At 40.7% G+C, this 15,948-nt stretch overlaps 1 protein-coding gene across 2 annotated transcripts in view; it reads left to right on the forward strand.

The window, feature by feature from the left end:
* LOC122793085 (long-chain fatty acid transport protein 6-like) overlaps nucleotides 1-15,948 on the forward strand; it is a 937,264-nt gene that overhangs the window by 243,871 nt on the left and 677,445 nt on the right. The window lies entirely within an intron of this gene.

The following is a 15,948-nucleotide window of genomic DNA, read 5'->3' on the forward strand; positions in this document are numbered from 1 at the left end:
GTAGTACCACGTTGGTTATTAATTGTAGGGGGATCCGGGTAAGCAGCTCCTTTCTCATAAGCTAGCTTATCTCTATGAATTTTCCTCTTCTTGGTTTCACTTATTTTATTAATAAGAGCTGCTATACTTGAAAAGATCCTTGTGTAGTCATATTCGTACCTGGGAAATTCGGGATCCGATTTTATAATTCTATCCAGAACCGATAGTTTTTCCTTCATTGTGACTGTTTGTTTAACATATTCATTAATTAATAAGTCCAAAAGTTTAAAACCTTGCTGATTGAAATGATCAATCAATTGTAGATGGAATTCAGATTGTTTTGCTGTGCCGGATGGATACTTCCACTGACGTAGTCCCTTTGGCACAATCTTTAATTTTAAGCATTCACGGAAATATAGGATTTCAACCTGCAACTTTTTAAATTTAAGCAAAGTTGTGTCAAAATGCCTAAGGTTAGCAACAATGTTGCAAGCCACATCTTGTGAATTTATTTCATTTGTCGAACGTCCATTACCTACTGAATTAAAGTTAATGTCAGGTGTATTAAAGAAATCCTCTAAACCAGGCAAGTCATTGGAACGCGTTAAATTACCTTGTCCATTTGTAGATTGATTACCGCGTTCAACAGTGTGTATAATTTGTCGTTCACCCTGCCCTGGTGGTATACTACTTATCGTAGTGCTATCCGTGCTGGCTGTACTTAAAGAAGTAGTTGGAAGAATGTTGTCCGTTTGTGACACGGGAATTGGTAAAGTTGAAAAAATTACCCCTGTCTTAGGACGGACTACCGGTGTACTGCTGGTGCTTTCAGTCTCCACTTTAGACGCTAAATCTTCCACCCGTTGTGTGAGTTGTTGGACCAAAGCCGTCAAGTAACCGATAGCGTCAGTGTCTTCATTGGTTCTATTAGGTGAAAGATTAGAACCAAACAAACCTTGCGACTGCGATTGTAGACCTCCGGAAATTATACTTCAGCAAAAGTGCACATTCGTTGAAATGCACTTTCACTGAAGTGGGCATCTACTTTTCTTTTTCAAAGTAATGAAATTTCAACAAAGAAATGTAGATCCATACATACCTGTTACTTTATTAACTCTGTTGTAAGTTTTGCTCATGCATTTAGCTCATTAATACATGATCACACTCCACGTTTTAGATCCAGATGGTACCAGGTTCGACTTTAGCATCATGCAATGCCTTCAATTTTTTTCTTTGCATATGTGTTTGCAGGTTGGAATACTGGTGTATGTAGTACTGTTAGAAGTGCATATGAGCATCTGAAATAGACCAATGTACTTTATCACAATTGAGCATTGATGCTCACAGTTTTGCAATGTGCACCATTGAGCAGTAAAGCTTTACAGAAAAGAAATGTGGAGACAGGGAAGTAGTGAAATGGGAAGCAAGTAGGGAGGAAAACATAATAAAATATTGTCGTAAATCTGTGACTTTGCCTATTGATTGTATGAAATACATGTGCTACATAACTGAATCTGTAACAGCAGGTGTTAAAGCATTGTTGTTGGATTTTGATGGTACATCTGCAGCCACAGGAGAAGTTACAAGCTCATCTAATATGCTTGTAGTCATCCTGAGATTCACACTGTTAAATGCAGTGCAACAGCACTTAGCAGATTTGTGCCATGCATACTTTAATAGAATGCATTACAGGTGTATTTTAGATGTCTGGGTACTGTCTGCTACCTGGGTGGTCCAGTTGTGCAGTTTGTGCACTGCTGCCATGCACGCAAACTAGCTGAGCTAAGCACAGCACCGGAGAAACAGTGGCCCAAAAAGTAAGAGATAAAAAATAACTAATAGCAGTCAGAAACAGAAGTCAGTCAATGACATACACAGTATACTATGTTACTACACAACAGATATGCCTACATAGGTCTAGAATATAATTCACTATCCAATGCACATTCACAACACAGAACGGGTGCCTTAACTTTGTTTTTCACACATACAACTTTGAAGCAAGCATTAGCAGTCATTCAGCACACAAACAAATTGAACAGAATGTATAGTTTTATTAAACTATTCCATGTTAGCTGTACATATCATGAATGTTTCTGTTTTAAAATACTACAGTTAGTGATTACACACCCTGTTATGATTTTTGCTTGCAAATATACAGTAGTGTTTTACATGTCTGTGCTCCTTAGTCATTCAGCAGTTATCTGTCCAGTACTCTGGGACATACAATGTACACCATTTTATATCATTGCAATATTAACTGTGAATAATATGATATGCAGTTGCCAAATAAGGAAAGCCAGTTTGGATGTTCTTTTGGGGTTGAGGGAACACATTTGTGTTCCTGCAATGGCAGTAACAAAACTGTGTTGGTCTGCTTACTCTGCATGTTTAGCATCCTGCCTGTTGTCTGATTTAGGTGGGGTTGAGAAGTCCGAAACTGTAATGTGTACCCTTACTGTTGAACTGCTATCTCTAATGTTTCCCTAGTACTGAAGTATAATGATGTGGGAGGATGGTTTAAGGCTCCTAGGTGTTGAGTCAGTGTGCTAAGGTTTGTCTCATAGCCAAGGCAAGGACATACAGAACATGCCAATGTCTGCTTACAACCACACATGCTGCTGGTTCCTCCTATGAATCATCATTAGCCTATGGCTGTGTTGACTATGGCATTGTTGGGAGGATGTGTTCCCCTTCCTGTTGCTGATCCTACTGCAGATATTCCCGCTAGATTAACTTATGTAGCACAGCACATACTATGAGCATTGAGAGGTGTGTCAGTGGATTGTAATGGTGCCCTTGGCCAGAGGTATGTAGGCACTGGGACTGTGAGTGCAGTAGCCAAAAATCATCATATATGGCATTACTGGTTGGACTGTGTGTCTCATTACTGTGTTCCTCTTTGTGTGTGTGTGTGTGTGTGTGTGTGTGTGTGTGTGTGTGTGTGTGTGTGTGTGTGTGTGTGTGTGTGTGTGTGTGTGTGTGTGTGTGTGTGTGTGTGTTTGTATTTGTGTGTGTGTGTGTGTGTTTGTATTTGTGTGTGTGTTTGTGTGTTTGTATTTGTGTGTGTGTTTGTATGTGTGTGTGTGTTTGTATGTGTGTGTTTGTATTTGTGTGTGTGTGTTTGTATTTGTGTGTGTGTGTGTGTGTGTGTGTGTGTGTGTGTGTGTGTGTGTGTGTGTGTGTGTGTGTGTGTGTGTGTGTAGCTCTGATGAGTTTCCTCAGCCATGAGTCTAGTGCATAACATGCATCCACACCTAAATGAGCCTTAGATATATCTCCCATAGCAGACATCTGTTGCAGTTGAGGAATGTGGCACATACTGAAGTCATGCTAACTGCAAGGGTTGCAAGCACACACATTCCACATGACTCCCATGACATTACATATGACTTGGCAGTTGTTCAAGTGTTAGACCTTACAGTTAATGTAGACTCTACCCTATTTCCCAGGTGTTGTTCTCTTGTGTACATGGCTGCGATGCTTGGCAGACATTACTGGAGAGCGGTGTGATATGTTACAATTGTAGCATACTTGTGATCTTTCCTTAGAACTTGTGTTAAATTATATATTCCCCAAGCCATGTTTCAGCACAGCATACAAGAATATTTGGAAGATCCCAGATGCTGAGGCCTATGAAACACCAAGCATGTCCCCTGGAAGTCTGTTAAGTGTACCTGTGGCTAACATACTAAGTTAAACACATACCTTGAATTCCATTGGGATGGGTTTCCTGCATTTGCCTCTGTATCTGAATCAAGGCTGCCAGAGGTCTCACAGTTCCTCTACAGAGTTGTTGGCCTGCAAAGTCTTCACCCTGTCTATCTATGGATATTGGCAGCAACCGCAGCATTGGTTTCAGCCTGTAGCACACTCAAATGTATGTAAATAGCAGCTGATACTAACAATCTGTCAGTGCTTACAATGTATCTGTACTCCGCTATTCCCTCACTGCACATATAAGAAAGGGCATGGTGTCTACATTGATGCCTTATATCTTGTTAAGTAGCTTCACGGGATTGGCTAATTAGCATGCAGTTCAGCAGTGCATGCTGCACTTAGCATCTCTGAGGCACAGACTAGGTCAGATGCAATCAGTTAGTAATGTGCACTGTTATAAAAATGCACATGTGTAGCTAGGCAAACCAATGTGGATGACACTTGTATCAGAATTCAAACTCAGTTACGCATTTAAATTGGAACAGTATATTTCAACAGCGGAGTATTGTACTCCATCATGTATGTATCTATCATGTTACCTGAATAATGCATATGTTGTAATGTACTTAGGAATGATGTGAAGTAAATCATAAGCATTTGTTAGAATGGTACTCATGACACAGCCTTGTTTACAAGCCATCTGAGAGCTACAGAGAGTATAGAGTAGGACAATGGTCTAATGCTGTGTGATAACTCTAAACACATGTTTCATGGATAGGTCCTTTGAGAGCACTTTGGAAGTTACACTGTTGTTTGGTTAGAACATTTGTCCCTTAGCCTGTTATAATTTTTATTTGGGGGGATGAATCCCTGATATGGCACAAACTAGAATGGACTGTTAATTTGGGTGGGTGAGCATAAGTGACTATCTGTTATGGCACAAATCAGATATGCTTGCCATGCTACTCTCCTTGTTTTATAGACCCCATGTTATTTGTTGACCAATAAAGTGTAATCAAGTAGTGACTACTGAGAGCTTTCCTGTACTGCCTTATCTGTACACAGTTTATTTCTACTTATGTTATCCTTGTATGTGTTATCATTATTTTGTCTTTCAGTAAACAATATGCCCACTAGGCCTATGCCACCTTTTCATAGGCAGTAAATGACCTCATTACTGAATCTCTAAGGCAACATCATAATGTCTTTATGTCTAGGGGTGGGCAGGTCAATATGTTGCAATATGTGGCCCTTTGGGATGAATTGGTCCAAAATGTAAATGCAGCTGGTCAACAAAATTGCAGCTATGAGCAGGTGCGACACAGACATGAACATGATTCATGCTGCAAGGAGGCATGCTGCTGAAGTGGCATGTGATTGTCATGTCACCGGTGGTGGGTCTGCAGCAGAACAACCACTCACCACCACTGAGGAATTCCTGGGAAATATTGCCACTCAGGAAAGCTCCCAACAGTCCAGCAGCCAGTATGCTCTGGATGTTGAGTACCACTCATGCATTTCAAGATTATCTTCTAGTTAGGCTTTGTTAGATCATCAGTAGAATAATGTTGCATTCATTGTATAATAGTGTTTATATTTTTTAATGTGTGGCAGGTTGCTTTTTTGGTGGTTGTATTTAGGACAGCTGCAGTTTTCAGGTCATTAAGAGGTTGTCAGTCACGTTCTTGTTAATATTGCAGTTACTGTAGATATAGATTATTGAATCCCCCCTGTTATACTATTAAATGCGGTGCAGCTGCTATTACCTGACCCTTAATATTTTCCAGGGTCATCAGGAATCCAGAGACTAGGCCTCATACAGTTGGTAAGCAGAATACATTTGTGTTAGTAATGTAGAAATATTCCAACATGTCTGCTAAAGTGTCATCTCAGGCCTGCTGTATGAATTGCTGTATTGTCTGCATACTTGTCCACTGTACAGATATCTGCAGAATGTCCAGATGTGTGACTTATACCTCTGGTCTATTTTTAAGATCATAATGATTGAGTTGCAAACTATTAACAGGTCATTATAGAGCACAGGCAGAAAATAACGACAGATCTCACATTAAAAATGCAAACTACTCATTAATGTCATGGCAAAGCAATACCTGCTAGTCTATCACCTTTCTAGGTGTTTAAGGGCAATATGTCACAATGATACTTATTTTTGGGCCTTTGTCCACCCATTATTCATGGATTTGTCCAAATTACTTGCCCTAAGAGAGTGAGAGGTAAACATTTCTGTAAAAGTGACAGTAGTGTAAATTACTTAACATATATTGCAGCATAGTAGAGCAGGTAATAATGTATTCCTGTTTTCCTTCCTTTTATCACAGGTGAACATGGAAGTGTTTATGTGTCTCCTACGCTACCTGATGTCAGTGTCTCATCAGACTCTGATGATTATGGTGGCCAAAGTGAGACACAGCCAGGGGTTGCAGAGGCTGATTCTGACAGAGAGGTTGACATCTAGTGAACCCGCCTCATTATCACCAGACAAAGCCAGTATGCCTACACATATCCAGTCCACCGATGCCATCGATATTGGACAGTTAGAGGGTGAAGACATTGATTAGGAAAGTGTGTCTACTACTGTGGATTCATTAACTGTTGACATTGGCCATTGCCAGACTGTTGGCTAGGTGCCACACAGGTGAATTGATAGGGGTGCTTGGAGGAGGTCTGCTGTCCATCCCCAACCTTTTGCAAGTGTCTCATCATGTGTCACTTGACATATGTTTAGGGCCATCATGGAGACACAGGGATGTTCAGAAAAGAACTCCAGAATAATGCTCATGTGCATAGATGCAGCACAGTCTGACATCCGTGACTGCTTCCACCATGTTGGTTTCCTGGATCATTTGAATGACACGTTGGAAAGGGATGTGTCTGTGAGGGAATGCAGTATATCTGTCATGGAATGCACATTTTCTGTGATGGAACTTCTGCTGGGAGGGGAGCATTGTCCATGTGGGCGTAGATCAGCAACTACATCTGCTGAGATCCAATGTGGCCATGCCCAATCACACTGCCAGAGTGGCAGTACATCCACTGTTCCAACAGGGAGTTTACTGTCCACACCCAGATGTAGCAGGCCATGGGTCATGGCCTGGATGTTCCCATGAAGGTAGCATGTCAAGCAAACCTTGGTTACTTTCGGGTAGAACCACAGCATCTGACCTTGGGCATGGAGGTACCAGTGCAACTCTTGTCAGATACAGTTATCGTGTTTAGGGGTGGAGATGATGAGCTGTCCACTCTACCATAAATGGCTCACAGATGTCCAACATATAGACATGTAGGGCTACCATTGAGCTTGGCTGTATTCATGCAGACACTCGGACATCAATGTTCCATTGAGGGCAGCTATAGATATACCCACATTATTTACATAGCCCATCTTACCTGTTTCCCTTACTAATTCACACATAAACACACCCACCATCCTTTTGTGTCAGCCTAGGCCTCCTGCCCCCCCATATAAAACCCTGTGGAAGTTATGATAACTGGGTCACATCCCTGTCATCTGTATTTTGGATTCAGGGATACTAAAGCTATGTGACTGATCCACAGGGTGACTATATATATATATATATATATATATATATATATATATATATATATATATATATATATATATATATATATTAATATCACATTATTACCTCCATTTGTGCTGTTGGACTCATAACTGTATCTGTCATTTAGATTGTACATGGCCATTTAGAAAGTTGCTAGTGTAATAATTTATCTACTTTTTATCGGGTGCTTTTGTAAGGGCTGTGAATTAATACATCTAACTTTCTCTTGAAGGATTTAGTACAAACGTATGAGTCTACAGCCAAAGTCAACCCATCAGATTCAAAGCTCAGGAATGTATGTCAGCACTGAAGACAAATTTCATCAGAATGGTAATACAGTATAATGTTCCTGTTTGCATGTACATCGCCATAGGTTCTGAGGTTCATAGGATATGACTAGGGTATTTACCTGATGGCATTTAGACTCATAGCGGTTACATCACAATATAATATTAATAGTCAGATATAATGCAGGGACATGTTTTGTCTACCAAGGACCGCTCATTTCCAGGAGTGAAGCAGCATTGATCCTTGTCAGATAATATTTTCACAGCAAGTCATCAAGCATGTCCTTCAACAGGGTAATGTAGGTGCTCTGCTTGACATGGACTTGAAGCCTACTACAGAGGAGTGATCACCTTTGAGAGATGTATCTGTCTCTCCAGCATGCCCTATGTATGTCATAGTGTACATTGAGGTCCCTGGAACAGGTAACATGGATCCCACATTGTTTACACATGTGCAGTATTTTCATCCTATTTTGCCTACAGATAGCTTTGAGGCAGATTATTTATGCCTTATAAGGCTATCTATATGATACTGCAGACAGTGCCAGACATGTCATTTTGCCCACAGAAGAAACATGTTGGACAACCTCTGATGTTTTATTAGCAGACATGTCTGAGATCTGTCAAATTGGTGCATGTGTATGTTAAAATAGATTCCAAAGGGGGTTTATATTCTTTCTTCCAGCCAATGAGGGATGAGTATAGGAGATTGTTACCATATTTAGCTATTGATGGAATGGCATTGCTAATCAGATATATGATGTAGAATGTGTACCTCCCCACAGTAGACCCAGGTTGCAGTTGACGTGTTCCAGGGTCTATTGATACAGAAGTGGGGAAAAGTGTTGCAATGGTTATTTTATAGTAAGCAGGAACATCTATTATTACCACAGGGTATGCTACTTGAAAACCAACTGATAACCTAGAATTTCATATTCACCTTGGCTAGTGTCCCAATGACAACAAATGTTGGATTGTGTTGATGGCCTTGGCCAAGTTGCAGTAAGATGTGTGCACATCTTTGACTTTGTGCATGTCTCTAGTCACAGTCATGACTCCCACCAGGTACCCTTGAGCACACCTAACTGGAGCACATCTAGTGTTTGGAGGTCACCTATTTCCTTGTGTCAGAGATGCATGCTAACTCTATCCATTGCCTTATGGCAGAAGTTGCATAAATTTATGGCTCTTAATTACACTTGTATTTTGCCAATCATCTCTTGTGTGGATGAAAAATGGTGGCTGTATTCCATTCAATGTGGACAACAGCAGTATTCAGACTGTGGTTGAATATGGTGCCTAGAGGAGTAGCTCACTCTTGAAGCACATGAAGAACACAGGCTGGAATTTGATCTGGTCCTATAGAGACTGTGCTTCTTGTCTTGGAGAGGGAACTGATAATTTCCTCAATGTAGATGCCACAGCTCAGAGGTGATGCATCACACATGGTTGGTATTAGGTGTGGTAGTGGCAGAGGGCACTCTTTTCAGCCAAACATGTCTGCTAGCAGGTTTGGATGTTGCACTGGGTACACAATTTGATTCAACTACAACTGAGTTATATCAGTTTGCAGACATACATGAAGAAAGCCCTCTGGTTATTCCTGGATATGTTGTTGTGTAAATGTTTAGCATGGATGCTCTGTGTGGGTTTTGAAGGTGTCTCATTCACATGCTTATGCTAAGGAGAGTGGCCTTTCACCCCTGGTTTCTCAATGTTGTATTTTTAAACAGCAGCTTCATTTACTTACTGTATAATGTACTTATGACAGACATACACTGCTGTGGTTTGTATTTTCCAAAGGATCTTTCTTTGAACCTATCAGGCATGCCTGTATGTAGACATTTGTATAGATGTGTAGACAGGGCATCAGGAAGTAATGTACTATAGCTATTAATGGCCTTGGTGGAAACAGCAGCAGCCGACTGCATTTGAAAGCAAGTGTATTGATGCTTCTGCAGGTATGAGGCAAAGTGTTAAAGCCTCTGCATGCAATCCAGAGCAGGTAATGCCAAGACACACTGTTAAAGCCCAGACTGTCCAGACACATTAACCGTCAATTAGATATTCCTACTTTACACCCATGCCACAAGTATACAGATGAGTTTTCTCCATCTTTTATGTATTCTTTTAGACAGTACCATTCAGGCTCACCACAGCTGATGTTCTGCTTCCATTTCTAACTGTCCTCTGCATCTTGCTCTGTTGCACCTACCACCTGCATGCCCTGTGTCACCACATCCATACACCTTATTTTAGGCCTTCCTATTTTACTCTTGCCTAGCAGCTACATCCTTAGTATCCTTCCCCCAATATACCCAGCATCACTCCTCAGCACATGTTCAAAGCAACACAATCCCACCATTCTGTCCTCCTCTCCAAATTGTACAACCTGAGTTGACACTGTAATATATGGTTAATACTCCTGTCTATCCTCGGCCCACATGATGCAAACTGTAACATCTTTTACTCTGCCAACACCTGTTATGACTCTTGCCTTTTTGTTTGTGACACCATCTGTGACCCATATGACATAGCTGGTCTCACTATCATCTTATAGACCCTTCATGTCTGTGTTATTGGCACCCATCTGTCAAAGATCACTCTTGACACTCTTCTCCGCACACTCCACCATGCATGCTCTCTTTTCTACTCCTGTCCTCCAGACTCACAATTACTCTGAACTGTTGTTCCAGAGTATTTGACATCATATGCCTTTTGCCAACTGTACCCCCTACATTACAACCATTGCTCTATCTTTCCTCTCATTCACACATATATATTCTGTCTTAGTCCTGCTGACCTTCATTCCTCTCCTCTGTAAAGCACATCTCCACCTCCCCAGGATCTCTACACCTGTACCCTAATCTCAATACAGGCCACAGTATCATCTGCAATAAACAAAGTCCACGTGCACGCCTATGTGATCCATTGTGTCAACATGTCCATCACCATTGCAAATAGATAGCATGATGTTTGTATATACAATAACAGTAATGTCACTGTTGTCTGTCTTATATAGGATGAGGTACCTATCAGTCAGGCCAGTGTGTGACAATGGCCTCTTGTGACATACATATCCAATAATCTGATATAGCTGATGGCATCAGCAGTGTCTGTTGAACACAAAAGGGCAGTGTCCCTTAAGGCTGCTGTAAAATGCTCTGTGTAACATTCACCAAAATCTCATATACATAAAAATACAGTTGACTGCAGTGAGAATAGAACCCCTACCTATCTAAGCTTACAGACTACAGATCAGAGTACTTAATATATGCACCATAGCACAAGTCTGATTTCAGTAGGACTGCAAGTGATCTTATGGTAGATAACATCAGCAGACCACATGAAGGAGAAGAGGTTGGAGGCATGCTTGACTGGATGTTTGTGCAATCACCAAAACAATGTGCACTATGCCATTTGTGAAGTTGGATTGGGATACACAATTCCACATTTGTTTACACACACACACACACACACACACACACACACACACACACACACACACACACACACACACACACACACACACACACACACAGAGTTAACTGTAGTGATATTAGAACCCCTATCTATCTAAGTTTACAGACTACAGATCAGCGTATTTAATGCACACACTCCAGCACGTCTGATTTATGTAGGTCTGCAGGTGAACTTGTACTACATGACATAACCAAGCCATGTGGTTTACAACAGCTTTGGGGGTGTAATTAGTCACATTGCCTCATAGTGTCATCTGAGACTAGTAGCCTTGCAGATAAATACTGTTTAGTAGCTTATTTGTGTGACAATAATAGTCTTATTGAGTACATTTGTCTTTTTGCATTTGGATATGCAAGCCTGTGAGCACCATCGATTGGCCATCTCCATAAGGAAGAATACAATATCATATATTGCAACTTGTACAGGGTGTGATATATGTGTGGAAAACTCAGTGACTCATGGTTGTTGTGCTTGTTGGTGTCATTGCTGGTGAGGAAACAAAGGGATGGCTTGTCAATATATGTACATAAACTTATATTCTGCCCTCAGTTTGCAAAGTTTCCATATGTAATCTTAGGGAAGACATGGTGTCTGAGAGTGATATGGCACCATACCTCTCAACTGTCCATGTTTTTGCATAATGTCTAGATGTTTGACTCATATTTGTAGGCTGTTTCTCACAATATTGTGTTTTTCTGGAACACTTATGGCAAATCATTGAGAAATGAGGTCAGTAAATAATGGCAGACATCTGAATTTCACATGTCATATCCTTCAGACAAGCAGTGCAACACCTGTTAATCTATCACCTTTCTAGGTTTGTAAGTAGAATATTTGAAAAGAGCCCCTAGTTTTGGGCCTTTGTCCACTCATTATTTGTCACTTTGTTCTGATTTCCTACTCTAAGAGCTTGATAGGTATGAAGGGCACTATGGACACACACACACACACACACACACACACACACACACACATAAATATATATATATATATATATATATATATATATATATATATATATATATAAAACAGAGAGAGAGAGAGAGAGAGAGAAAGAGCTATAGTGCAAGAAGCATCAGATTTGCACTATGGTTAACTAAGTATACATGTATGCGCCTTTGCCTTTTTTTATACTGCCTGCCCATCGGTAAGCAGTGCGCAAATGTGAGGTGCATTGCTCACATCTGAGTTTTACTATTGTTATATATACCTGCTACTACAGCCCACTCCTATCCATAATCCAAATTGAGATTTCCTGATTACTAACGGCAGTGACTAAATGTATCTGGTGTGTGTGGTTGGTGGTCAGACATAAATCCTATTTCTTCTTTCACTGTTTATGCACTGCTGTGCTCTGCACAAGCCACCTAAGCATAGTCAAAAAGGTTTTAAACATGTGGCGCATCACACAAATGTGGAATTAAGACAATACAAAATTATAATAGCGTGGGACACAGAGTGACCCTCTGTAAAAACAACCTATAGCTAGTACACATCCAAAGCCTCTACCTATATCAGGATCTGAAACTTCAACACCATTACATCTTCATCAGATAGGATGGCTGCCTTAGTCTTTTTGGCCACAGAAACAGCTTGCCGGAACAGGGGACATTCATCATACAACCACTTGAATAACAATGTATACTGCTATACATGACATACCTAACACATACAATATATGATCAAATATACAGTATTCTCCTGGAAATGTGGGGGATAATAATTATGAGAAACACCCATTTCCTGTGTGTTTGTAGGCAGCATAGTTGAGCTACTGTTGTGCCATTTACAAGAGGACAACCCTGTGTTTGGGGATGGGGGAACAAACCACATCTACTGTTAAGATATAGCAAGTTTGAAGTCAGAAACTGCAATGTGTATCCTCACTTTCTAACTTCTGTCTTGAACAATGTACCAGCAATCTGTTGCAGGTGGACTGTAGTCACGTTACTTAATTTTCTGTACGAAAACACCACTATTTACTTGCATGCTGTACCAAGTTCATAGATACAATGGATATGTCATAATACTCCACAAGACTACAGTGTAGCCTACACTTTAAGGACCTACCTTACAAATGCAGCAATTAACACAACTGAAGTTCAGGGCTGACTCTGTTAGATGCAAGCAGTACACAGCCAATACATGGATAGGTACAGGTCATATGAGTTGTGTGGCATCATTTTTAATGTATGTATGTGAGTAGGAGAAAGTTATTAGTCCCTAGGTCTCGAAGTGGTCAGTGAATGTGCTATGCATTATCTCTTAACCAAAGCAAGGGCATACTAAGCATGCTTATGTCTGCCCGCAGGGACAGCAGCTGGGTTCCTCCTCCAAGTCCTGCTGTTGACTTAGGCATTGGTGAGGGGATGTGTGCCCCTTCTCCTTGCTGATACAGCTGCAGCTGTTTCCACAGGATCAGATTGTGGATCATAGCACATACTGTAAATATTTGTGTACATGTGCATGAACTATACTGCAAGGCTCCCCCGGATATATCTACACACCGGGACTCTAACTTCAGAAGCCCAAATACATACTCTATGATATTCCTAGTTTGTGTGTGTGCCTCATTACGGCATTTCTTCATGGGTGTGTGCGCATTTCTGATGGGTGTCACCATCTATCATTCCAGGGTATAGCCAGCATCCCCGAGTAAATGGCCTGTGGGATGTCCCACTATAAAACAGCTAGTACAGTTATGGGAATCATGATAACTGCCAGGGTTACTGGCACACACATTCAAGATAATCCCCTGGGCATTGCACCCAACTTGGCAATTGATGGAGTGGCATCCCATGTGGTCAATGAAGATTATACCCTTCTCACCAAGTGGTACCTTGATGTGTACATGACAGCAATCTATGGCACCCAGTACTCCATAGCAGTGCACTACATGGTAGAACCATTGCATATTGCTGGCTCTCTCCTCAAGGTAAGGGGAAATGATATATGCACACTGGCATATAGGAACATAGCATCCAAATACTGGTGAAGTATCCTGGATGCTGATGCCTGTAACACCCCCATCATGTCCCCAGTTGGTCTTTGAAAAATACCTGTAGCTAATATCTTAAGGGCAATGCATACCTTAGTTTCCACTGAGATGGGTTCCCATTGGTTGGCTCTGGCTCTGAATCGAAGGTGGCAGAGCTCACAGAGTTCCTGTAATGTATTCCTGTCCACCCTGTAGCAGTCTACAATCTCTAGCTCATGTAGCACATGGAAGTTTACTTTCTGCCTGTACACTCTTCTCCTTCTGGGCTTAGGCCTATTGTCAGCAGCACCAGCAGCACTGACTTCAGCCTCTAGTGCATGCAGATGTAGAATAGCTGCAGTAGCCCCTAGCATCATCTCAGTTAAAATTTCCAAGTCCCTAGGCCAATGGTCTTGAAGTATCGAAGAAAATCAGAATGTAGGCTGTATGTATACTCTGTACATTTCTGGAGTAAGTCCACCATGTGGAATTGTAAGATGGAATTCACCTTCCTAGGGTATAAGTAACATGATTTAAAGGTCATGCTTCACTGCACAATAGTGAGCTGTGTGCACCGGTGTGCAGCAGTGCACAGGTGTACATAACTAATGTAGGACATGTAAAAATTTTATATTTTATCCCGGTTGTCCTGAAACATAAAATGGTGATTAAATCTACTTACACTTCCTCTCTGTATGCTGCATTATCAGATCAGTATGAGAAATGTTGCAATGCCCTGTACTTGCACCCAGGACCATCTGCACTCCAGTCCAATACCTAACTCCTGGCACAACAAAAGGAGTAATGTAAATTACTATGACTGGAAGATATGAGCAGAGCGCAGTCCTGCTCACTGGGTTTGCACAATGCCCAGCAGTGCTCAGCACTACTAATTGAATGCATCCAATTTCTATTTTTGGATATCTAGCTCATGTCTGATACATGAGTGGCCTGGTTACAGAAAAAAGGTATGCATGAAGAAGCTCACTGCGCAAGCATATGCAATACATGCCAAAAAACATCAAAGTTAACTGACATAACCCCCTGATGACATCAACATCATTGGGAAACATAAACACTGTGTAGGGACTTACACGAAGTGAACAGCCCTATGCAGTTCCTGCTTTTTATGATTCAACAAATTCACTGATTTTTACACTCATTTGCATAATATCCATGCTGAAAACCTGGAAACTACATGGTCAATAGTTGTGTAAGCAGGACAACAGCACAGGAGCACTACTTTATACACACATGGCAGGGTATTATTGTACCTATTGTGACACTACATTTTACTTCTCCTTTCAATAACATTTCTGTTATTCATATTTAAACCCTTTTGTGGCAAGAGGTGTACTGTCCAAACATGTGGTAAGAAATATTTTAAATATATACTATTTTGACACACCTCCTCTGATGCTTTTGGACATCCACAGTGTATACATTAGCCATTATATGTGCGTTGTTTTATTTTCTTGGCCATTCTGTCTATATATTTGGACTTGCTTCCATGCAGACTTCTGTACACAGAAAGTTTCCACATACACTACCAAACCAGACACGGAGTCTACATGGTTCTAAAGGTTGTTCGATCACACCACTGTGTTGTTTCACTTCATTGGCATAAATTTCAGATATTTATGCTGAAATTTGCATTTCACGAAAGTTTCCATTATTGCAGATGAATGCTCTTGATTTCACACTGCTTCACAGAGTTTTCTGAATCTAAAATTCACTGCACCCATGTTCACATTGTGCCACAACACGCAAACAGAAAAAATGGCCATGTGAGCTTTATTCAATTTGCACCAACATCATTCAAAAGCAATCACTACAGCTTATGCACCCTTAAATTATCTTTTTGATTAACATGATTTTTTTATGTAAGGATAGTGAAATGCGTGACAACACTTTGCCTTGAAACTTAAATTATCTTTTTGATTAACATGATTTTTTATGTAAGGATAGTGAAATGTGT

This window comes from Protopterus annectens, chromosome 2.part0 (genome assembly GCF_019279795.1).
Source record: "Protopterus annectens isolate FY-2018-M chromosome 2.part0, PAN1.0, whole genome shotgun sequence".
Classification (NCBI taxonomy): Eukaryota; Metazoa; Chordata; order Ceratodontiformes; family Protopteridae; genus Protopterus; species Protopterus annectens.